The sequence below is a fragment of the Hemiscyllium ocellatum genome, chromosome 1, assembly GCF_020745735.1.
Source record: "Hemiscyllium ocellatum isolate sHemOce1 chromosome 1, sHemOce1.pat.X.cur, whole genome shotgun sequence".
NCBI lineage: Eukaryota > Metazoa > Chordata > Chondrichthyes > Orectolobiformes > Hemiscylliidae > Hemiscyllium > Hemiscyllium ocellatum.
Genome location: NC_083401.1, coordinates 18,004,630 through 18,028,175, shown reverse-complemented (window position 1 = coordinate 18,028,175; position 23,546 = coordinate 18,004,630). Strand labels below are relative to the sequence as shown.

General features: G+C 45.3%; 1 protein-coding gene across 2 annotated transcripts in view; it reads left to right on the top strand.

Moving 5' to 3' along the window:
• The window catches only part of LOC132824791 (dedicator of cytokinesis protein 2-like), a 1,235,709-nt gene that overhangs the window by 1,004,741 nt on the left and 207,422 nt on the right, over nt 1–23,546 (top strand). The window lies entirely within an intron of this gene.

The following is a 23,546-nucleotide window of genomic DNA, read 5'->3' as shown; positions in this document are numbered from 1 at the left end:
CCTGACATCCCTGCTTCTGCGGAAGAGGCAGACAAACCCTTTTCTTCAGCGATCTAAAGACGCTATTCCGTGAGACACAGGTTCTTCCACAAGTGCTGCACATGAGGCTGACAAGTCTTGGAGCGGGCTTGACATTGGATTTGCTGTTGTTCATCTGTTGCCAAGCCTCTGTAGCCACTAGTCGTCATGGTGACTCACTCTGACCCCATCAGCTGATGATCTCACAGGCAGCAATCGATCTTTCGGACCTTTATGTCCTTGCAAACCTCCTGAAAGCAGAGCTTATCGTTGTTCTGAAACTGGACAAAACATCATATGAAGAGTTTCAGGGAGCACTAGAATGGAATACAGTACTCTTAATGGTTCCAAAATCTCCTTCATCTTCATAAGTACAGGAATGATGGTAGAGACTTCAACACCATGTTTAGAAATCACGTGGATTTGCATATAAAGTCATGGAACTGACTGGAAAGTGGGACTTACTTCGACTGATACATGACTGGTCTTCGCTGAGCTCTTAATATTGCTTCCAAGTCTTTCTATTTGATACCTGATTTGTAAAATGTTGAAATTTAACATTTTGTCTTTTATTTCGGAAAATCAAGACCTAACTTTGATTTGCTTTGATTTTATTATTGAGGTACAGTGAAAAATATTGCGTTAAGGGCTAACCAAGCAAATCATACCTTAGCTGAAAATGTGTTGCTGGGCAAAGCACAGCAGGCCAGGCAGCATCTCAGGAATAGAGAATTCGACGTTTCGAGCATAAGCCCTTCATCAGGAATGAGAGAGAGTAGCCAAGCAGGCTAAGAAAAAAGGTAGGGAGGAGGGACTTGGGGGAGGGGCGATGGAGGTGGGATAGGTGGAAGGAGGTCAAGGTGAGGGTGAGGGTGATAGGCCGGAGTGGGGTGGGGGCGGAGAGGTCAGGAAGAAGATTGCAGGTTAGGAGGGCGGTGCTGAGTTGAGGGAACCGACTGAGACAAGGTGGGGGGAAGGGAAATGAGGAAACTGGAGAAATCTGAATTCTGAATTCATACCTTGTGGTTGGAGGGTTCCCAGGCGGAAGATGAGGCGCTCCTCCTCCAGCCGTCGTGTTATGTTCTGCCGGTGGAGGAGTCCAAGGACCTGCATGTCCTCGGTGGAGTGGGAGGGAGAGTTAAAGTGTTGAGCCACGGGGTGGTTGGGTTGGTTGGTCTGGGCGTCCCTGAGGTGTTCTCTGAAGCGTTCCGCAAGTAAGCGGTCTGTCTCACCAATATAGAGGAGGCCACATTGGGTGCAGCGGATGCAATAGATGACGTGTGTGGAGGTACAGGTGAACTTGTGGCGGATGTGGAAGGATCCCTTGGGGCCTTGGAGGGAAGTGAGTGTGGAGGTGTGGGGGCAAGTTTTACATTTCCTGCGGTTGCAGGAGAAGGTGCCGGGGGTGGAGGTTGGGTTGGTGGGGGGTGTGGATCTGACGAGGGAGTCACGAAGGGAGTGGTCCTTGCAGAACGCTGATAGGGGAGGGGAGGGAAATATATCCTTGGTGGTGGGGTCCATTTGGAGGTGGCGGAAATGACGGCGGATGATACGTTGTATGCGGAGGTTGGTGGGGTGGTAGGTGAGAACCAGTGGGGTTCTGTCTTAGTGGCGGTTGGAGGAGCGGGGCTCAAGGGCGGAGGAGCGGGAAGTGGAGGAGATGCGGTGGAGGGCATCGTCGATCACATCTGGGGGGAATCTGCGGTCTTTGAAGAAGGAGGCCATCTGGGCTGTGCGGTGTTGGAACTGGTCCTCCTGGGAGCAGATGCGGCAGAGACGAAGGAATTGGGAATATGGGATGGCGTTTTTACAGGGGGCAGGGTGGGAGGAGGTGTAGTCCAGGTAGCTGTGGGAGTCAGTCGGTTTATAATAGATGTCTGTGTTGAGTCGGTCGCCCGAGATAGAGATGGAAAGGTCTAGGAAGGGGAGGGAGGAGTCTGAGACAGTCCAGGTGAATTTCAGGTCGGGATGGAAGGTGTTAGTAAAGTTGATGAACTGTTCAACCTCCTCGTGGGAGCACGAGGCAGCGCCGATACAGTCATCGATGTAGCGGAGGAAAAGGTGGGGGGTGGTGCCAGTGTAGTTGCGGAAGATGGACTGTTCCACATATCCTACGAAGAGGCAGGCATAGCTGGGGCCCATGCGGGTGCCCATGGCAACTCCTTTAGTTTGGAGGAAGTGGGAGGATTGAAAAGAGAAGTTATTCAGGGTGAGGACCAGTTCAGTCAGTCGAAGGAGGGTGTCAGTGGAAGGGTACTGGTTGGTGCGGCGGGAAAGGAAGAAGCGGAGGGCTTTGAGTCCTTCGTGATGGGGGATGGAGGTGTACAGGGACTGGATGTCCATAGTGAAAATAAGGCGTTGGGGACCGGGGAAGCGAAAATCCTGGAGGAGGTGGAGGGCGTGGGTGGTGTCCCAAACGTAGGTGGGGAGTTCTTGGACTAAAGGGGACAGGACCGTGTCGAGGTATTGGGAGATGAGTTCGGTGGGGCAGGAGCAGGTTGAGACAATGGGTCGGCCGGGGCAGGCAGGTTTGTGGATTTTGGGCAGGAGGTAGAAACGGGCGGTGTGGGGTTGTGGGACTATGAGGTTGGAGGTGGTGGATGGGAGATCCCCTGAGGTGATGAGGTCATGGATGGTCTGGGAGATGATGGTTTGGTGGTGGGAGGTGGGGTCGTGGTCAAGGGGGCGATAAGAGGAGGCGTCCGCGAGCTGGCGTTTGGCTTCAGCCGTATAAAGGTCAGTGCGCCAAACTACCACCGTGCCTCCCTTGTCTGCGGGTTTGATGGTGAGGTTGGGATTGGAGCGGAGGGAGTGGAGGGCTGCACGTTCTGAGGGTGAGAGGTTGGAGTGGGTGAGAGGGGTGGACAGGTTGAGTCGGTTAATGTCACGGCGGCAGTTGGCTATAAAGAGGTCGAGGGCGGGTAGGAGGCCAGCACGGGGTGTCCAGGTGGATGGGGTGTGTTGGAGGCGGGAGAAGGGGTCATCAGAGGGTGGGCGGGAGTCTTGGTTGTGAAAGTGGGCACGGAGGCGAAGGCGGCGGAAGAATTGTTCAATGTCTCGGCGCGTGTTGAACTCATTAATCCGAGGGCGTAGGGGAACGAAGGTGAGGCCCCTGCTGAGGACTGATCTTTCATCCTCAGAGACGGGGAGATCTGGAGGGATGGTGAAAATCCGGCATGGTTGGGAGCTAGGACCTGGTGTGGGACTGGAGCTGGGGCTGGGGGCGGGGACAGAGATCGAAGTAGGGGCGGAGTTAGACGTGGTGACGTTGCTCGATGTGGGGGCGGATTCAAGCATGGGGGCGGGGTCATACCTTACATGAGTACATCAGGGTAATAGAACATAATATTACAGCTCCAGAGAAAGATTAGTTCTGATATATGAGACGTCCATTCATAAGTCTGATAATAGTGGGAAGAAGCTGTTCTTGAATCTGTTGGTGCATGTTTTCAAATTTTTGTATCTTCTGCCCAGTGGAAGAGGATGGAAGAGAAAGTAGGCAGGGAGGGGTCTTTGATTATTCCCAAGGCAGTAGGAAGGGTAGATAGAACCAGGGGATGGAAGGCTGGTTTACCTGATGAACTGGGCTGTGTTCACAACTCTTTGTAATTCCTCGCGATTTTGGGCAGAGCAGTTCCCCATACCAAGCCATGATGTATGTGGATAGGATGCTTTCTATGGCCCACCTACAAAAGTTGGTAAGAGTCATTGTGGATATGCTGAATTTCCTTAGTCTCCTGAGGAAGTAGAGGTGTTGTGTGTTTTCTTGCTGTAGCAGTAGTGGCATTGCCACTTGAAGAATTCCTTTTTGTCTAAATTAGCAAATCCCTTTATTTATATTAGAATAGTAAACAGTTTAGTTTGCTGCAGGATTCCCTCTTCCAGGACACTGCCTACTGAATCATTTATTTTTGCCAACCATTAATAAAACAGTTTAGGATGGATGAATCACCCTGACATTTATTGCTTATTATCATATTTGTTCTGTGAGCCTTTTTTCTAATTACAATTAAAAATGATTCATTTTAAATATTTAGCTGAAGTTTGTGCACATTAAGTTGAGACATGCCAGTGGTAAGGAGTGGAACGAGAGGGAGAAAGGGGGAGAGAAAGATTAAGAACAAAGAACAAAGAAAATTAAAGCACAAAGACAGGCCCTTCGGCCCTCCAAGCCTGTGGTGATCCAAATCCTTGATCCAAACCTGTTGCCTATTTTCTATGGGTCTGTATCCCTCTGCTCCCTGCCCATTCATGTATCTGTCTAGGTACATCTTAAGTAGCTCTATCATGTTCACCGCTACCACCTCCGCTAGCAACACGTAAAGAACTTTCCATATATATCTCCCTTAAACTTTTCCCCTCTCACCTTGAACTTGTGACCTGTAGTAATTGAGACCCCCATCTCTCATGATTTTGTAGACCTCAATCAGGTTCCCTCCTCAACCACTGTCTTTCTAATAAAAATAATCCTAATATACTCAACCTTTCTACATAGCTAGCACCCTCCATACCAGGCAACATCCTGATGGACCTCCTCTGCACTGTCTCCAAAGTTTCCACATCCTTTTGGTAATGTGGTGACCAGAACTGTATGTAGCGACGCAGTTAACAATAACACCTCCATGGCAATGTTTGGATCACATGATTCCAAAAAAGAATAAATGAACTCTGAAGCAAGAGCAAAAACTTCCAGATCAGCTCGTTTCTGTGAAGAGAAAAATGTCACAGCAACACTTTTTGAGATCAAGGAGGGAATGGATTCTTCTGTTTAAAGAATTGGATCCTTTCCTGGGATGCAGGTATCATTGGCAAGGCCAGCATTTGTTGCCCATCCCTAATTACCCTTGAACTGAGTGGCTGGCTGAGCCACGTCAGTGGACACTAAGACTCGTAGAATGCACCAGGTGAAGAAGGTGGATTTCCAGCCCACAAGTTCAAGGTGTTTACCGCTAATGGAGTCAGGTGTTACTAGGGGACATAGCTTTAAATTAAGGGGTGGTAGGTATAGGACAGATGTTAGGGGTAGATTCTTCACACAGCGGGTTGTGAGTTCATGGAATGCCCTGCCCGTATCAGTGGTGAACTCTCCTTCTTTATGGTCATTTAAGCGGGCATTGGATAGGCATTTGGAAGTTATTGGGCTAGTATAGGTTAGGTAGGATTCGGTCGGCGCAACATCGAGGGCCGAAGGGCCTGTACTGCGCTGTATCCTTCTATGTTCTAAGAGCACTGGGAAAATACACAAGGATTTTTCAACAACTGACGATATTTTCAGATCACCATTACCACCAGTAGGTTTTCTAATCACAGGTTAAATGGATTGGCTATGCTAAATTGCCAGAAGTGTCCAGGGATTAGCCATGGAAATGCAGGGATACAGGGATAGTGTAGGGGTGTGTGTCTGGGTGGGCTGCTCTGCAAAGGGTCAATATGGACTCAATGGATTGAATGGCCTGTTTCCACATTGTCGGGATCCTATGATAATCCTGACTCTTATGAAATGCAGTGATATCCTGACAGTTTCCCACCAATGATTTGAGCCTGGTATTATTGTCGATGCTCGGATTAATAATTCCATTGTTATGACCATTACTTTGAGGAGTTAAACACTTACTATAGGAAAGAGGTTGCGAAGTCTGAAAAGGTTTAGAAATGATTTACAAGGATGTTGCCATGGTTGGAGAGTTTGAGTTATAGGGATAGGCTGAATAGACTGGGGCTATTTTCACTGGAGCATTGCAGACTGAGCGGTGATTTTATAAAATCATGAGGGGCATAGTAGATAGGGTGAATAGACAAGGTCTTTTCCCAGGATAGAAGTCCAAAGCCAGGGAGCAGAGGCTTGAGGTGAAAGGGGAAAGATTTAAAAGAGATTTAAGTGGACACACAGAGGCTGGTGTGTGTCAGAGAAAGTGGTGGAGGCTGATACAATTGCAACATTTAAAAAGACATATGGATGGGTGCATGAACAGGAAGGTTTTAGAGGGATAAGGGCAAAATGACAGCAAATGGGACGAGATATCTGGTCAGCATGGACAAGTTAGACCAAGAGTCTGTTGCTGTGTTGTACAGCTCGATGATTCTGTGACAAAATGGCGAGTTTGAAGTGATTTGGTCCACTCAGCCCCTGAATCCCATCTTCCCACTGTTTTGGATCAGGGTTGCTCTCTATCAAGCCTTGACATGATTCCAGATTCGTTTAACACCCTCACTCAAGAAAAGTCTATGAAGGAAAGGATTCGGGGTAATCCAAGATGGAGGACGGGAATAATTTCTGGCTATAAGAGCTGCTCCTTTTTTTGAGGTATTTTAGATGCTGGAGGTGATTTCCTCGAATTCCAGGAGCAGCAATTACTGTTTTATATGCTGAGGCATTGTTTTGGAACTTTGGAAAAATAAGTCAAAACAACACCAGTTTTAAAAGGGAGAAGAGCAGACGAAGGAAGCACATGGTGAGGACAGTGCAGGAGAGAGAGAGAGAGAGAGAGAGAGAACCTGCACAGTTACTGCCTTTGCTGTTTGAATTCGTGTGTCGCTGGACATCGGAGTGCATCTGGGAAAATTAACAAACAGTGAATTTCACAACTAATCTTGGAGTAACTGGCTTGGGTGAAGTTCACAACACAGAATAGATAATTTAATTGTTGTTTTAAGTACTAGATTGGGTTGGGATATCTGGTCGGTGTGGACAGGTTGGACCAAAGGGTCTGTTACAGAGGTTCATCCCCAAGAAAAGAAAGATTATCCGGGGAGGGATTAGACAACCATGGCTGACAAAGGAAGTCAGGAAATGTATTAAAGAAAAAGAGAGATCCTATAAAGTGGCCAAGAACAGTGGGAAATCAGAAGATTGGGAAGGATACAAAAACAAACAGAGGATAACAAAGAATGTAATAAGAAATGAGAAGATCAACTATGAAGGTAGGCTAGCCAGTAATATTAGAAATGATAGTAAAAGTTTCTTTCAGTACATAAGAAACAAACGACAGGCAAAAGTAGACATTGGGCCACTTCAAACTGATGCAGGAAGCCTAGTGATGGGAGATAAGGAAATAGCAGGAGAACTTAACAAGTACTTTGCGTCAGTTTTCACAGTGGAAGACATGAGTAATATCCCAAAAATTAAAGGGAGTCACGGGGCTGAGTTGAGTATGGTTGCCGTTATGAAAGAGATAGTGCTAGAAAAGATAAAAAGTCTTAAAATTGATAAATCTCCTGGCCCCGATGGGATACACCCTAGAGTTCTGAGAGAGGTGGCTGAGGAAATAGCAGGGGCATTGGTTGAGATCTTTCAAGAGTCACTGGAGTCAGGAAAGGTCCTGGATGATTGGAAGATGGCTGTTGTAACCCCCTTGTTCAAGAAAGGATCAAGACAAAAGATGGAAAATTATAGGCCAATCAGCTTAGCCTCGGTTGTTGGTAAAATTCTAGAATCCATCATTAAGGATGAGGTTTCTAAATTCTTGGAAGAGCAGAGTCTGATTAGAACAAGTCAACATGGTTTTAGTAAGGGGAGGTCATGCCTGACAAACCTGTTGGAATTTTTTGAAGAGGTAACAAGTAGGTTAGACCAGGGAAACCCAGTGGATGTGGTCTATCTAGACTTTCAAAAGGCCTTTGATAAGGTGCCACATGGGAGGCTGCTGAGCAAGGTGAGGGCCCATGGTGTTCGAGGTGAGCTGCTGGGATGGATTGAGGATTGGCTGTCTAACAGAAGGCAGAGAGTTGGGATAAAAGGTTCTTTTTCAGAATGGCAGCCGGTGACAAGTGGTGTCCCGCAGGGTTCAGTGTTGGGGCCACAGCTATTCGCATTATATATTAATGATTTGGATGAGGGGACTGGGAGCATTCTAGCGAAGTTTGCCGATGATACGAAGTTAGGTGGACAGGCAGGTAATACTGAGGAAGTGGGGAGGCTACAGAAGGATCTAGACAGTTTGGGAGAGTGGTCCAGGAAATGGCTGATGGAATTTAATGTGAGCAAGTGCGAGGTCTTGCACTTTGGCAAAAAGAATAAAAGCATAGAGTACTTTCTAAATGGTGAGAAAATTAGTAAAGCCAAAGTACAAAGGGATCTGGGAGTGCTAGTCGAGGATTCTCTAAAGGTAAACATGCAGGTTGAGTCCGTGATTAAGAAAGCGAATGCAATGTTGTCTCTTATCTCAAGAGGGTTGGAATATAAAGGCAGAGATGTGCTACTGAGACTTTATAAAGCTCTGGTTAGGCCCCATTTGGAGTACTGTGTCCAGTTTTGGTCCCCACACCTCAGGAAGGACATACTGGCACTGGAACGTGTCCAGCGGAGATTCACACGGATGATCCCTGGAATGGCAGGTCTAACACATGAGGAACGGCTGAGGATCCTGGGATTGTATTCGTTGGAGTTTAGAAGATTAAGGGGAGACTTAATAGAGACGTACAAGATAATACATGGCTTGGAAAGGGTGGACGCTAGAAAATTGTTTCCGTTAGGCGAGGAGGCTAGGACCCGTAGACACAGCCTTAGAATTAGACGGGGTCAATTCAGAACAGAAATGCGGAGACATTTCTTCAGCCAGAGAGTGGTGGGCCTGTGGAATTCATTGCCACAGAGTGCAGTGGAGGCCGGGACACTAAATGTCTTCAAGGCCGAGATTGATAGATTCTTGTTGTCTCGAGGAATTAAGGGCTACGGGGAGAACGCTGGTAAGTGGAGTTGAAATGCCCATCAGCCATGATTGAATGGCGGAGTGGACTCGATGGGCCGAATGGCCTTACTTCCACTCCTATGTCTTATGGTCTTATGGTCTTATGGTTTCCATGCTGTACGTCTCTATGACTCTATGACTCTATAAGTCGATCCAAAGAGAAAGGCTGTATTAGTGAGTACAGTGGATTCTTTCTTGATCATATGTTTTTGGAGATACGTCTCTTGATTAAACTTAAAATATCAGCCATAGCTCTTAATTTAACCTGGTGCAGTGTTTTGTAGAGGAATAAGACGGTGTTATTTTCTGGGTCTGTAGATTGTGAAGGAGCAAAAATGGCTTTTGCAGCGATATGTACTTCTTTTCAGATGTGGGAGCTTAAAGAGAGTTTAAGGGTTACTGCAGATTATATCTGCCATAAATGCTGTTGGATGCGAATCTTATCAGATCGAGTGGATTGGTTGGAGAGACAGGTAGAAGCGATGAGGAATTTGCAACAGCAACAGTATGTGACGGATGGCAGTTATAGGAAGGGGGGAAAGTCTCAGATACAGTCACATAGATGGGTTAACTTCAGGAAGGATAAGAGAGTTCGGCACCTAGGGCAAGAGTCTTTTGTGGATATACCCATTTCAAACAGGTATACTGTTTTGGAAAATATAGGGGGTGATGGATTCTCAGGAGAATGTAGCACAAACAGCCAAGTTTCTGGTATTGAGACTGGCTCTAATGCAACGAGGGGTATGTTGGGTTCTAAGAGATCAGTTGTGTTAGGGGATTCTCTAGTCCAAGGTATAGACAGACGTTTCTGTGGCCAGCAGAGAGAAAGCAGAATGGTGTGTTGTTTCCCTGGTACCAGGATCAAGGATGTCTTAGAGAGGGTGCAGAATGTTCTCATGGGGGAGAGGGGCCAGCAAGAGGTCATTGTCAACATTGGAACCAACGACATAGGAAGGGAAAGGTTGACATTCTGAAGGGAGATTACAGAGAGTTAGGCAGAAATTTAAAAATGAGTTCCACAAAGGTAGTAATATCTGGATTACTCCCAGTGCTACGAGCTAGTGAGGACAGGAATAGGAGGATAGAGCAGATGAATGCATGGCTGAGGAGCTGGTGTATGGATCATTGGAATTTCTTTGGGGTAGAAGTGACCTGTACAAGAAGGACGGATTGCACCTAAATTGGAAGGGGACTAATATACCTGCAGGGAAATTTGCTAGAACTGCTTGGGAGGATTTAAACTAGTAAGGTGGGGGGGTGGGACCCAGGGAGATAGTGAGGAAAGAGATCAATCTGAGACGGATACAGCTGAGAACAGAAGTGAATCAAACAGTCAGGGCAGGCAGGGACAAGGTAGGACAAATAAATTAAACAGCATTTATTTCAATGCAAGGGGCCGAACAGGGAAGGAAAATGAACTCGGGGCATGGTTAGGAACATGGGACTGGGATATCATAGCAATTATGGAAGCATGGCTCAATTATGGGATGGGCAGGACTGGCATCTTAATGGTCCAGGATACAAATGCTTCAGGAAAGATAGGAACAGAGGCAAGAGAGGAGGGGGAGTGGCGTTTTTGATAAGGGATAGCATTACAACTGTGCTGAGGAAGGATATTCCTGGAAATACATCCAGGAAAGTTATTTGGGTGGAACTGTGAAAAAAGAAAGGGATGATCACCTTATTGGGATTGTATTATAGACCCCTAATAGTCAGAGGGAAATTGAGAAACAAACTTGTAAGGAGATCTCAGCTATCTGTAAGAATCATAGGGTGGTTATGGTGGGGATTTTTAACTTTCCAAACATCGACTGGGACTGCCATAGTGTTAAAGGTTTAGATGGAGAGGAATTTCTTAAGTGCGTACAAGACAATTTTCTGATTCAGTATGTGGATGTACCTACTAGAGAAGGTGCAAAGCTTGACCTACTATTGGGAAATAAGGCAGGGCAGGTGACTGAGGTGTCAGTGGGGGAGCACTTTTGGGCCAGCGACCATAATCATATTCGTTTTAAAATCGTGATGGAAAAGGATAGACCAGATCTAAAAGTTGAAGTTCTGAATTGGAGAAAGACCAATTTTGACATTATTAGGCAAAAAGTTTCGAAAGCCGTTCGCAGGTAAAGGGATGCATGGAAAATGAGATAAATTTTCAGCCTTCAGAAATGAGATAACCAGAATCCAGAGAAAGTATATTCCTGTCAGGGTGAAAGGGAAGGCTGGTAGGTATAGGGAATGCTGGATGACTAAAGAAATTGAGGGTTTGGTTAAGGAAAAGAAGGAAGCATATGTCAGGTATAGACAGGATAGATCGAGTGAATCCTGAGAAGAGTATAAAGGAGGTAGGAGTATATCTAAAAGGGAAATCAGGAGGGCAACAAGGGGCCATGAGATAGCTTTGGCAAATAGAATTAAGGAGAACCCAAAGGGTTTTTACAAATATATTAAGGACAAAAGGGTAACTAGGGAGAGAATAGGGCCCCTCAAAGATCAGCAAGACGGCTTTTGTGTGATGGGGGAGATACTAAATGAATATTTTGCATCACTATTTACTGTGGAAAAGGATATGGAAGATATAGACTGTAGGGATATAGATGGTGACATCTTGCAAAATCTCCAGATTACAGAGGAAGAAATGCTGGATATCTTGAAACTGTTAAAGGTGTATACATCCCCAGGACCTGATCAGGTGTACCTGAGAACTCTGTGGGAAGCTAGAGAAGTGATTGCTGGGCCTTTTGCTGAGATATTTGTATCATTGATAGTCGCAGGGGAGGTGCCGGAAAACTGGAGGTTGGCAAATGTTGTGCCACTGTTTAAGAAGGGCGGTAAAGACAAGTCAGGTAACTATAGACCAGTGAGCCTGACCTCAGTTTTGGGCAAGTTGTTGGAGGGAATCCTGAGGGACAGGATGTACATGTATTTGGAAAGGCAAGGACTGATTAGGGATAGTCAATATGACCTTGTGCATGGGAAATCATGTCTCACAATCTTGATTGAGGTTTTTGAAGAAGTAACAAAGAAGATTGATGAGGGCAGAGCAGTAGATGTGATCTATATGGACTTCAGTAAGATGTTCGACAAGGTTCCCCATGGGAGACTGATTAGATTAGCAAGGTTAGATCCCATGGAATAAAGGGAGAATTAGCAATTTGGATACAGAGCTGTCTCAAAGGTAGAAGTAAAAAGTAAGGTCTGCAGATGCTGGAGATCAGAGCTGAAAATGTGTTGCTGGAAAAGCGCAGCAGGTCAGGCAGCATCCAAGGAACAGGAAATTCGACGTTTTGGGCACAAGCCCTTCATCAGGAATGAGGAAAGTGTGTCCAGCAGGCTAAGATAAAAGGTAGAACATAGAACATAGAACATAGAAGGATACAGCGCAGTACAGGCCCTTCGGCCCTCGATGTTGCGCCGACCGAATCCTACCTAACCTATACTAGCCCAATAACTTCCAAATGCCTATCCAATGCCCGCTTAAATGACCATAAAGAAGGAGAGTTCACCACTGATACGGGCAGGGCATTCCATGAACTCACAACCCGCTGTGTGAAGAATCTACCCCTAACATCTGTCCTATACCTACCACCCCTTAATTTAAAGCTATGTCCCCTAGTAACACCTGACTCCATTAGCGGTAAAAGGTTCTTAGTATCTACCCTATCTAAACCCCTAATCATCTTATACACTTCTATCAGATCTCCCCTAAACCTTCTCTTCTCCAATGAGAACAGCCCCAAGTGCCTCAGCCTTTCCTCATAAGATTTTCCTACCATTCCAGGCAACATCCTAGTAAACCTCCTCTGCACTCGTTCTAAAGCTTCCACATCCTTCCTATAGTATGGCGACCAAAACTGCACACAATACTCCAGATGAGGCCGCACCAGAGTCTTATACAACTGCAACATGACCTCAGGACTCCGGAACTCAATTCCTCTGCCAATAAAGCCCAGTACACCATATGCCTTCCTCACAGCACTATTTACCTGGGTGGCAACTTTCAGAGATCTGTGTACATGGACACCAAGATCCCTCTGCTCATCCACACTACCAAGTAGCCTACCATTAGCCCAGTAATCCATCATCTTGTTATTCCTACCAAAGTGAACGACTTCGCACTTAGCTACATTGAATTCCATTTGCCACATTTCCGCCCAGCTCTGCAACTTATCTATATCCCGCTGTAACCTACCACTTCCTTCCTCACTATCCACAACTCCACCGACTTTTGTGTCATCCGCAAACTTGCTTACCCAGCTTTCAAGTCCTTCCTCTAGATCATTTATAAAGATAACAAAAAGCAATGGTCCCAAAACAGATCCTTGTGGTACACCGCTAGTAACTGCGCTCCAAGATGAACATAATCCATCAACTACTACCCTCTGTCTCCTTCCAGCCAGCCAATTCCTAATCCAAACCTCTAATGTATCCTCAATGCCATACCTCCGAAGTTTTAGCATTAGCCTACCATGGGGAACCTTATCGAACGCCTTACTAAAATCCATATACACAACATCTACTGCTTTACCCTCATCCACTTCCTTGGTCACCTTCTCAAAGAACTCAATAAGGTTTGTGAGGCACGACCTGCCCTTCACAAAACCATGCTGGCTATCCCTGATCACGTTATTCCTACCCAGATGTTCATAAATCTTATCCCTTACCATTCTCTCTAAGACTTTGCCCACCACTGAAGTCAGACTCACTGGCCTATAGTTACTAGGGCTATCCCTACTCCCTTTCTTGAACAATGGGACCACATTCGCTATCCTCCAGTCCTCTGGTACTATTCCTGTTGACAACGACGACATAAAAATCCAGGCCAATGGCTCTGCTATCTCCTCCCTAGCTTCCCATAGGATCCTGGGGTAAATGCCATCAGGCCCAGGAGACTTATCTATATTCATCCTTTCCAATATTCCCAAAACCTCTTCCCTGCATATTTCCAGGGCATCCATTCTAATTATTTGTGATTCCATATTCACATCAGCAACAGTGTCCTGTTCCTGAGTGAATACTGATGAAAAGTACTGATTTAATGTCTTTCCAATCTCCTCCGCCTCCACACACAACTTCCCACTACTATCCTTGACTGGACCGATACCTACCCTAGTCATCCTTTTATTCTTGACATACCTATAGAAAGCCTTTGGGTTTTCCCTAATCCTACCAGCTAAAGACTTTTCATGTCCCCTTCTCGCTTCTCTTAGCTCCCTCTTTAGCTCCTTCCTGGCTACCTTATAACTCTCAATCGCCCCTACTGAACCTTCACGCCTCATCTTTACATATGCCGCCTTCTTCCCTTTCACAAGGGACTCCAATTCCTTACTAAACCACGGCTGCCTCACAAGGCCCTTTACACCATGCCTGACTGGTACATACCTATCGAGGACACGCAGTAGCTGCTCCTTGAACACTCCCCACATCTCATTAGTGTTCTTCTCTTGAAGCCTGTTTTTCCAATCCACACATCCTAAGTCATGCCTCACTGCATCATAATTTCCCTGCCCCCAGCTATAGCTCTTGCCCTGCGGCACACGATTATCCCTCTCCATCACTAAAGTAAAAGTCACCGAGTTGTGGTCACTGTCCCCGAAGTGCTCACCTACCTCCAAGTCTAACACCTGGCCTGGTTCATTACCTAGAACCAAATCCAATATAGCCTCCCCTCTTGTTGGCCTGTCGACATATTGTGTCAGGAAACCATCCTGCACACATTGTACAAACACCGACCCATCTAATGAACTCGAGCTATAGCTCTCCCAGTCAATATCTGGGAAGTTAAAGTCCCCCATAACAACCACCCTGCTACCTTCACTCTTTTCCTGAATCATCCTCGCAATATTATCCTCTACTTCTCTAGGACTATTAGGAGGCCTGTAGAAAACACCTAACAGGGTGACCTCACCTTTCCTATTTCTAACCTCAGCCCAAACTACCTCAGATGGCAAGTCCTCTTCCATCGTCCATTCCACTGCTGTGATACTGTCTTTGACAAGTAATGCCACGCCTCCCCCTTTTTTACCCCCATGTCTGATCCTACTAAAACATTTGAACCCTGGAACGTGCAACAGCCATTCTTGTCCCTGTTCTACCCACGTCTCTGTAATGGCCACAACATCGAAGTCCCAGGTACCAACCCACGCTGCAAGTTCACCTACCTTATTCCTTATACTTCTGGCATTGAAGTATACACACTTCAATCCACCTTTCTGGTTACAGGCACCCTCCTTAGAGATCGCTGCATTATTCCTAACCTCCCTACACTCAAGGTCCTGTACCCTAAAGCTACAGTCCTGGTTCCCATGCCCCCGCGGAGTTAGTTTAAACCCTCCCAAAGAGCACTAGCAAACCTCCCCCCAAGGATACTGGTGCCCCTCAGGTTCAAGTGTAGACCATCCTTTTTATAGAGGTCCCACCTTCCCCAGAAAGGACCCCAGTTATCCAGAAACCGGAATCCCTCCCTCCTGCACCATCCCTGTAGCCACGCATTTAACTGCTCTCTCTCCCTGTTCCTCGACTCTCTATCACGTGGCACGGGTAACAAACCAGAGACTACAACTCTGTTTGTTCTAACTCTGAGCTTCCAACCTAGCTCCCTGAAAGCCTGCCTTACATCCTCACCCTTCTTCCTACCTATATCGTTGGTGCCAACGTGGACCACGATCTGGGGCTGCTCCCCCTCCCCCTTAAGGACCCGGAAAACACGATCAGCGACATCACGTACCCTTGCACCTGGGAGGCAACATACCAAACGTGAGTCCCTGTCGCCCCCACAAAACCGTCTGTCTGTACCCCTCACTATCGAGTCCCCAAGAACTATTGCTCTACCTTTCTCCACCCTACCCTTCTGAGCAACGGGGCCAGGCTCCGTGCCAGAGGCCTGAACCTCGTTGCTTGCCCCTGGTAAGTCATCCCCCCGACAAGTATCCAAAACGGTATACTTGTTCTTGAGGGGAATGACCGCAGGGGGTCCCTGCACTGGCTTCCTCCTCCCACTCCCCCTCACTGTCACCCATCTATCTTGAACTTTCGGAGTAACTACTTGCCTATAGCTCCGATCTATGACCTCCTCTGCCTCCCGAATGATCCGCAGTTCATCCAACTCCAGCTCCAGTTCCCTAACACGGGTTTGGAGGAGCTGGAGATGGGTGCACTTCTTGCAAGTGTACTCAGCAGGGACGCTGATGGCTTCCCTCACCTCATACATGTTGCAAGAGGAACATTGCCCTCTCTGCACTGCCATCCCTCTAAAAGTAAGCTTTCCTTAAAAAAAACAAAACAGGTAGGGAGGAGGGACTTGGGGGAGGGGCGATTGAGATGTGATAGGTGGAAGGAGGTCAAGGTGAGGGTGATAGGCCGGAGTGGGGTGGGGGCGGAGAGGTCAGGAAGAAGATTGCAGGTTAGGAAGGCAGTGCTGAGTTCGAGGGATTCGACTGAGACAAGGTAGGGGGAGGGGAAATGAGGAAACTGCAGTTATTTGTTCCTGAATATTCTAAGAATTAGTGCCAGGCCCTGCAGGAGAGATGTTAAAAAATTCTTCTACATCTGAAGAGCAAGGGAGGTTTGGAACTCTTAAATGGCACTCAATGCTAGTTCAGTTGTTAAAGTTACACTATCATGAGGCAAGGGTATCAAGGGACATGGGAGGAAGGGAGCATATGGAGTTAGGTCAGAGGTCAGCCAAGACCTTATAAAAAGGTAGAGCAGGGGCTGAATGGCCCAGTCGTGTTCCTACGTTCCTCTGAATCAGGCCACAGCTGGAATACTGTGTTCGGTTTTGGTGGCTGATGCAAAGAAGGATATACTGGTTCAGGAGGCAGTCCAGAGAAGGTTCCTGAGGTTGAAACCAGGTATGGCGGGACTGTCTTATGAAGTGAGAGTAAGTGAGTTGGCTCAGCAGTCTTAGGAATATCGTAGAATGAGATGCAACTTTATCGACAGATACTAGATCCTGAGAGGACTTTACACGACAGATGCAGAAAGGTTCTGTTCACTTGTGGGTGGGTCCAGCACCAAAGGGCAGGACACTCTTTGAAGACAGAGATAAGGAGGAATTCCTTCTCTGAGGGTTATGAATCTGTGGTGCTCTTTACTGTAGAAGGCTGCCAAGGCTGGGTCATTATATTCAAGGCTGAGATAGATAAATTTTTAATCAGTAAGGGAATCAAGGGTTCCGGAGAGCAAAAGCAGAAACGTGGATTTGAGGATTATCAGATCAACCATAATCTCATTGAATGGCAGAGCAGGCCAGATGGGCTGAATGGCCTGCCTGTGGATTTAATGATTGTACTGAAATTTCAAAGCACTGAATATTCTCTTCACAATACGCTCCATTCTGCTATAATGTAGGTTTACTTAAACACATTCACTGTAACACGGTTGACAAATTGGGGAGACTGTTTCAAAAGCGTGAACTTTTAAAATGATGTGTATGGATCAAGGGCAGGGCAGACGACATTAACTTCATTTGGCGTCATGTTATTGGTCACAATGTGATTCAGCCTCATTAGTTTAAATGATACTGCTATTATGCCATTTTCTTGTAACACAGGAGTGCATGAGAACAGAACTATCTCTTCATAGCAGAACTGACTGTATTTCCAAATTAGATATTAGAAAGAGCAGAGACAGCATAAGACTGGAACCTGAATAGGAAGGGAATGAATATACTGGTAGGGAGATTTGCTGGATCTGCTTGAGAGGATTTAAACTAGTAAGGAGGGGATTGGGACCCAGGAAGATAGTGAGGAAAGAGATCAATCTGAGACTGGTACAGTTGAGAAAGGGAGCGAGTCAAACAGTCAGGGCTGGCAGGGACAAGGTAGGACTAATATATTAAACTGCATTTATTTCAATGCAAGAGGCCTAACAGCGAAGGCAGATGAACTCAGGGCATGGTTAGGGACATGGGATTGGGATATCTTAGCAATTACAGAAACATTGCTCAGGGATGGACAGGACTGGCAGCTTAATATTCCAGGATACAAATGCTACAGGAAGGATAGGAAAGGAGGCAAGAGAGGCGGGGGAGTGAAGTTTTTGATAAGTTATAGTATCATTGCTGCACTTAGGGAGGATTTTCCTAGGAATACATCCAGGGAAGTTATTTGGGTGGAACTGAAAATAAGAAAGATGACCACCTTATTGGGATTGTTCTATATACCCCCTAATAGTCAGCTGGAAATTGAGAAACAAATTGTAAGGAGATTTCAGCTATCTGTAAGAATAATAGGGTGGCTATGGTAGTGAATTTTAACTTTCCAAACATAGACTGGGACTGCCATAATGATAAGGGTTTAGATGGGGATGAATTTGTTAAGAGTGTACAAGAAAATTTTCTGATTCAATATGTGGATGTACTGACCAGAAAAGGTGCAAACTTTGGCCTACCCTTGGGAAATAAGGCAGGGCAGGTGGCTGAGGTGTCGGTGGGGGAGCACTTTGGGGCCAGTGGCTATAATTCTATTAGTTTTAAAATAGTGATGGAAAAGGATAGACCAGATCTAAAAGTTGAAGTTCTAAATTGAAGGAAGGCTTATTTTGATGGTATTAGGCAAGCGCTTTTGAAAGCTGATTGGGTGCAGATGTTCACAGGTAAAGGGATGGCTGGAAAATGGGAAGCCTTCAGAAATGAGATAAAGAGAGTCCATTCCTGTTAGGGTGAAAGGAAAGGCTGGTAGGTGTAGGGAATGCTAGATGATGAGAGAAATTGAGAGTTTGGTTAAGAAAAAGAAGGAAGCAGATAGATCGTGTGAATCCTTAGAAGAATATAAAGGCAGTAGAAGTATACTTAAGAGGGAAGTCAGGAGAAAAGAGGTAGCTGTGGCAAATAGAATTAAGGAGAACCCAAAGAGTTTTTACAAATACATTAAGGACAAAAGAGTAACTAGGGAGAGAATGAGCCCCCTCAAAGATAAGCAAGGCAGCCTTTGTGTGGAGCCACAGAAGATGGGGGAGACACTAAACGAGTATTTTGCATCAGTATTTACTGTACGGAAATAGATGGTGACACCTTGAAAAATGTCCATATTACAGAGGAGGTGGTGCTGGATGTCTTGCAACTCATAAAATTGATAAATCCCCAGGACCTGATCAGGTGTACCTTAAAACTCTATGGGAAGCTCGAGAAGTGATTACTGGGCCTCTTGCTGAGATATTGTATCATCGATAGTCACAGGAGAGGTGCCGGAAGACTGGAGGTTGGCAAACGTGTTGCCACTGTTTAAGAAGGGCAGTAAAGACAAGTCAGAGAACTATAGACCGGTGAGCCTGACCTCGGTGGTGGGCAAGTTGTTGGAGGGAATCCTGAGGGACAGGATGTACATGTATTTGGAAAGGCAAGGACTGATTAGGGATAGTCAACATGGCTTTGTGTATGGGAAATCGTGTCTCACAAACTTGATTGAGTTTTTTGAAGAAGTAACAAAGAAGATTGATGAGGGCAGAGTGGTGGACGTGATCTATATAGACTTCAATAAAGCATTTGAAAAGATTCTTCATAGGAGACTAGTTAACAAGGTTAGATCTTATGGAATACAGGGAGAACTAGCCATTTGGATACAGAACTGGCTCGAAGGTAGAAGGTGTTGGAGGGTTGTTTGTCAGACTGGAGGCCTGTGACCAGTGGAGTGCCACAATGATCGGTACTGGGTCCGCAAATTGGAGATGTAGTGGACAGAAAAGAAGGTTACCTCAGATTACAACAGGATCTTGATCAGATGGACCATTGGGCTGTGGAATGGCAGATGGAGTTGAACTTAGATAAATGTGAGGTGCAGCATTTCAGAAAAACAAATCAGAGCAGGACTTATACATTTAATGGTAAGTTCCAAGGAAGTGTTGCTGAACAAAGAGACCTTGGAGTGCAAGTTCATAGTTCCTTGAAAGTGGAGTCGCAAGTAGACAGGATATTGAAGAAGGTGTTTGGTATGCTTTCCTTTATTGGTCAGAGCACTGAGTATCAGAGTTGGGAGGACATGTTGCGACTGTATAGGACTGGTTCGGCCACTGTTGGAATATGCGTGAAATTCTGATCTTCTTCATATCAGAAAGATGTTGTGAAGCTTGAAAGGGTTCAGAAAAGATTTACAAGGATGTTGCCAGGGTTGGAGGATTTGAGCTCTCAGGAAATGCTGAATAGGCTGGCTGTTTTCCCTGCAATGTTGGAGGCTGAGGAGTGACCTTATAGAGGTTTATAAAATCATGAGGGGCATGGATAGGTTAAACAGACAAGGTCTTTTCCCTGACATGGAGGAGTCCAGAACTAGAGGGCATAGGATCAGGTTAGAGGGGAAAGGTATATAAGGGACCTAAAGGGCAATGTTTTCATACAGAGGGTGGTGCATTTTGAATAATCTGCCAAAGGAAATGGAGGAGGCTGGTCCAATTACAGCATTTAAAAGGTATCTGGATGGGTATGTGAATAAGAAAGGTTTAGAGGAATATGGGCCAAATGCTGGCAAATGGGACTAGATTAGGTTAGGATATCTGGTCAGCATGGACTAGTTGGACTGAAGGGTCTGTTTCCATGCTATACATCTTGATGACTTTATGACTCTGTAATTGATCCCAAAACTTTTCAACCAATAGATGTTGGGCTATTTGGCCTATCATTACCTACTTTTTGCCTCCGTCCCTTTTGGAATAGCAGTGTCACATCAGCACAGAGCTGTGCATCTTATTCAAAGTACAGAGGTGTACAGTACAGAAACAGACCCTTCACTGTAACTCATCCATGCTGGTCAGATATCCGAAATTAATCTAGTCCCATTTTCCAGCATTAGGCCCACATCCCTCCAATCCTTTCCTATTCATATACCCATCCAGATATCTTTTAAATGTTGTAATTGTACCAGCCTCCACCACTTCCTCTGGCAGCTCATTCCAAACACACATCACTCTCTGCATGGAATATTGACTCTTTCACCTTAAACCTAAATCCTCTAGTTTTGGACTCCCCTACCCTGGGAAAAAGACTTTGGCAATTTATCCTATTCATGCCCCTCATGATTTTACAAACTTCTGTAAGGTTACCCCTCAGCCTCCGATACTCGAGAGAAAAGTGTCCCAACTTCTTCAGCCTTTCCCTGTAGCTCAAATCCTCCAATATCCTCGTGAATCTTTCCTGCAACCTCTCAAGTTTAACAAAAGTTCTGTAGAAATGTAATATAATGTCACCATTTCTCAACTCTAAACCTCTCAAAATGGATTTTGTTTGCCACATTTATCTTGTACTGCTCTTTGACTTTTTGCACTTGACTTAAATCTGCATTTGCCTGTTGAACAGCTGAAAAGATCTCATAGCACTATGTAAGGAAATGCAAAACAGCTCCTCTCGTCCAGCATTTCTTTCAGAAGCAATACAGCCAAAAGCAGATTGAGTATTAATTGGACTCATTTGCTCTTCATGGGGTCTTGCTGTGCTCAATTGGCTGTTGCATCTTGACTACTAACATAGCAAGTCATTAAACTTCAGAATTACTTCTCGCTTGTGAATTGGTTTCAGACATGCTGATTCACTGTGTAAATGCACAAAAGAGTTGTACACTGTGAAACTAGAGATATTTAAACTTGTTAATTGGTTTGTCACTGTTCTTTCATTTCAAATCAGCTTTACCTCCAGATCCGACTTGTTAGAATGCCTCTCATGTCTCTCTCCTTTACTCTCTCTCTCTCTCTCTCCCTGCATTGGTCTGAACTGAAATGAGCTTCTGGAAGACTCAACACAGTTTTTGGATGCTGTCCATTTGAAACAAGAAACCTGCTGATAATTGAGCATAAATTGGCAGAATGTTGGCAATCACTGATAAGTTTAAATCAGGTCAGTCATCAGGACACAATTGAAAACCTTCAACAGTAGGTCTGAATGAGGAGCCTCAAGTGTAGGTCCTGATGGTTTAATGGACCAACTCAACATCAGAGGAAACATGGAGAATAAAAAACCGTACAGGACGGCATACTACTATGAAGAGCAAAAGTGATTGTCCCGAGTAAAGGCTGCCACTAGATAATGGTCAAACTCCTTCATGGTCAACCAAGGTTTCCGAGATGAAGATATTGGTGAGAAGTTATGTCTGGTGGCCAGGATTAAATGCAGGTCTCCCTGTGATATACACCACCCAGTGATATACACCTCCCTGTGATATGCACCACCATCTGATGTACACCATCTAGTGATATACATCTCCCTGTGATATATACCACCCTGTGTTATACACCACTGTATGATATATGTAATATAAACACCACCCTGTGTTTTATACCACTCTGTGATATTCACCATCCTGTTGTATATGCCATGCCGTGGTATACTGTACTACTTCCTGATATATTACATTTGATAATACAAATACCATGTCCTCATTTATACCACATGATAATATATATATTCATATATATGTTCATATGATATTCCTGACTGTTATGCCACATGATCATATATATATTCATATGATATTCCTGACTCCCTTTCCCAACTGTACCAGAATCAGATTGGTCTCTTTCTTCACTATTTCCCTGGGTCCTACCTCCCCACCTTATTAGTTTAAATCCTTCCAAGCAGCTCTAGCAAAACTCCCTCCCAATATATTAGTCCCCTTCCAATTCAGGTGCAATCCATCCTTCTTTATAGGTCACGTCTACCCCAGAAGAGATTCCAATGATCCAAACATGTGAACACTTCTCCCAATCACCAGCTCCTCAGCCATGCATTCATCTGTTCTATCCTCCTATTCCTACCCTCACTAGCTTGTAGCACTGGGAGGAATCCAGATATTACTCCCCTCAAGGACCTCCTTTTTAAATTCCTGCCTATATTCTCCTGTCAGAATCTCATCCTTTTCCCTCCTCGGTTGTTGGTTCCAATGTGTACAATGATCTCCTCCTGCTCCTACCTCTCTGAGATATCCTTGATCCTGGCACCAGGGAGGCAACACACAAGTCTGACTTCTCGCTGCCAGCTACAGAAACGTCTGTCTGTGCCTTTGTCTAGAGAGTCTCCTATCACAATCGATTGCTTAGAACACAATATATACCTTATTGCATTACAGCCTGTCTTAATATCAGAACCTTGGCTGTTCGTACTACATCCCCCTGAAAGTCCATCACCCCCTACATTTTTGAAAACAGCACACTTGTTTGACATGGGGATAGCCACAGAAGACTCCTGTACTACCTGCTTACCTCTCCTACCTTTCCTGGAGTTAACCCAACTATCTGACTGTACCTGCGGCTTTTCTCTCTTCCTATAACTGCCATCCATCACACCCATAACTCTTGAAAATTCCACATTGCCTCTAACTGTCGCTGCAACCGATCTATGCAATCTGATAGGATTTGCAACCAAGCTGAAAAATATGTTGCTGGAAGAAGGGCTTATGCCCGAAATGTCAATTCTCCTGCTTCTTGGATGCTGCCTGATCTGCCGCGCTTTTCCAGCAACAAATTTTTCAGCTCTGATCTCCAACATCTGCATTCCTCACTTTTTCTACCGGATTTGCAACCAAACACACATCCTGCAGACATAATCATCAGTAACATGGAAACTCCCTAAACTCCCCCATCTGACAGGAAGAGCATATCACTCTACTAAAGGCCATCTTTGCTCTTTCACAATCTACAGACCAACAAAATAACACCATATTTTTGCCCTAAAAAACAGTGCTCTAGGCTAAGTCAGTGGTTATGGTTTATATTTTTAAAATTTAATCAAGAGACAGATATCAATAAAATGTCTAAAAGCAACTCTTAGCAGGACTTATACACTTAATGGTAAGGTCCTAAGGAGTGTTGCTAAACAAAGAGACCTTGGAGTGCAGGTTCATAGCTCCTTGAAAATGGAGT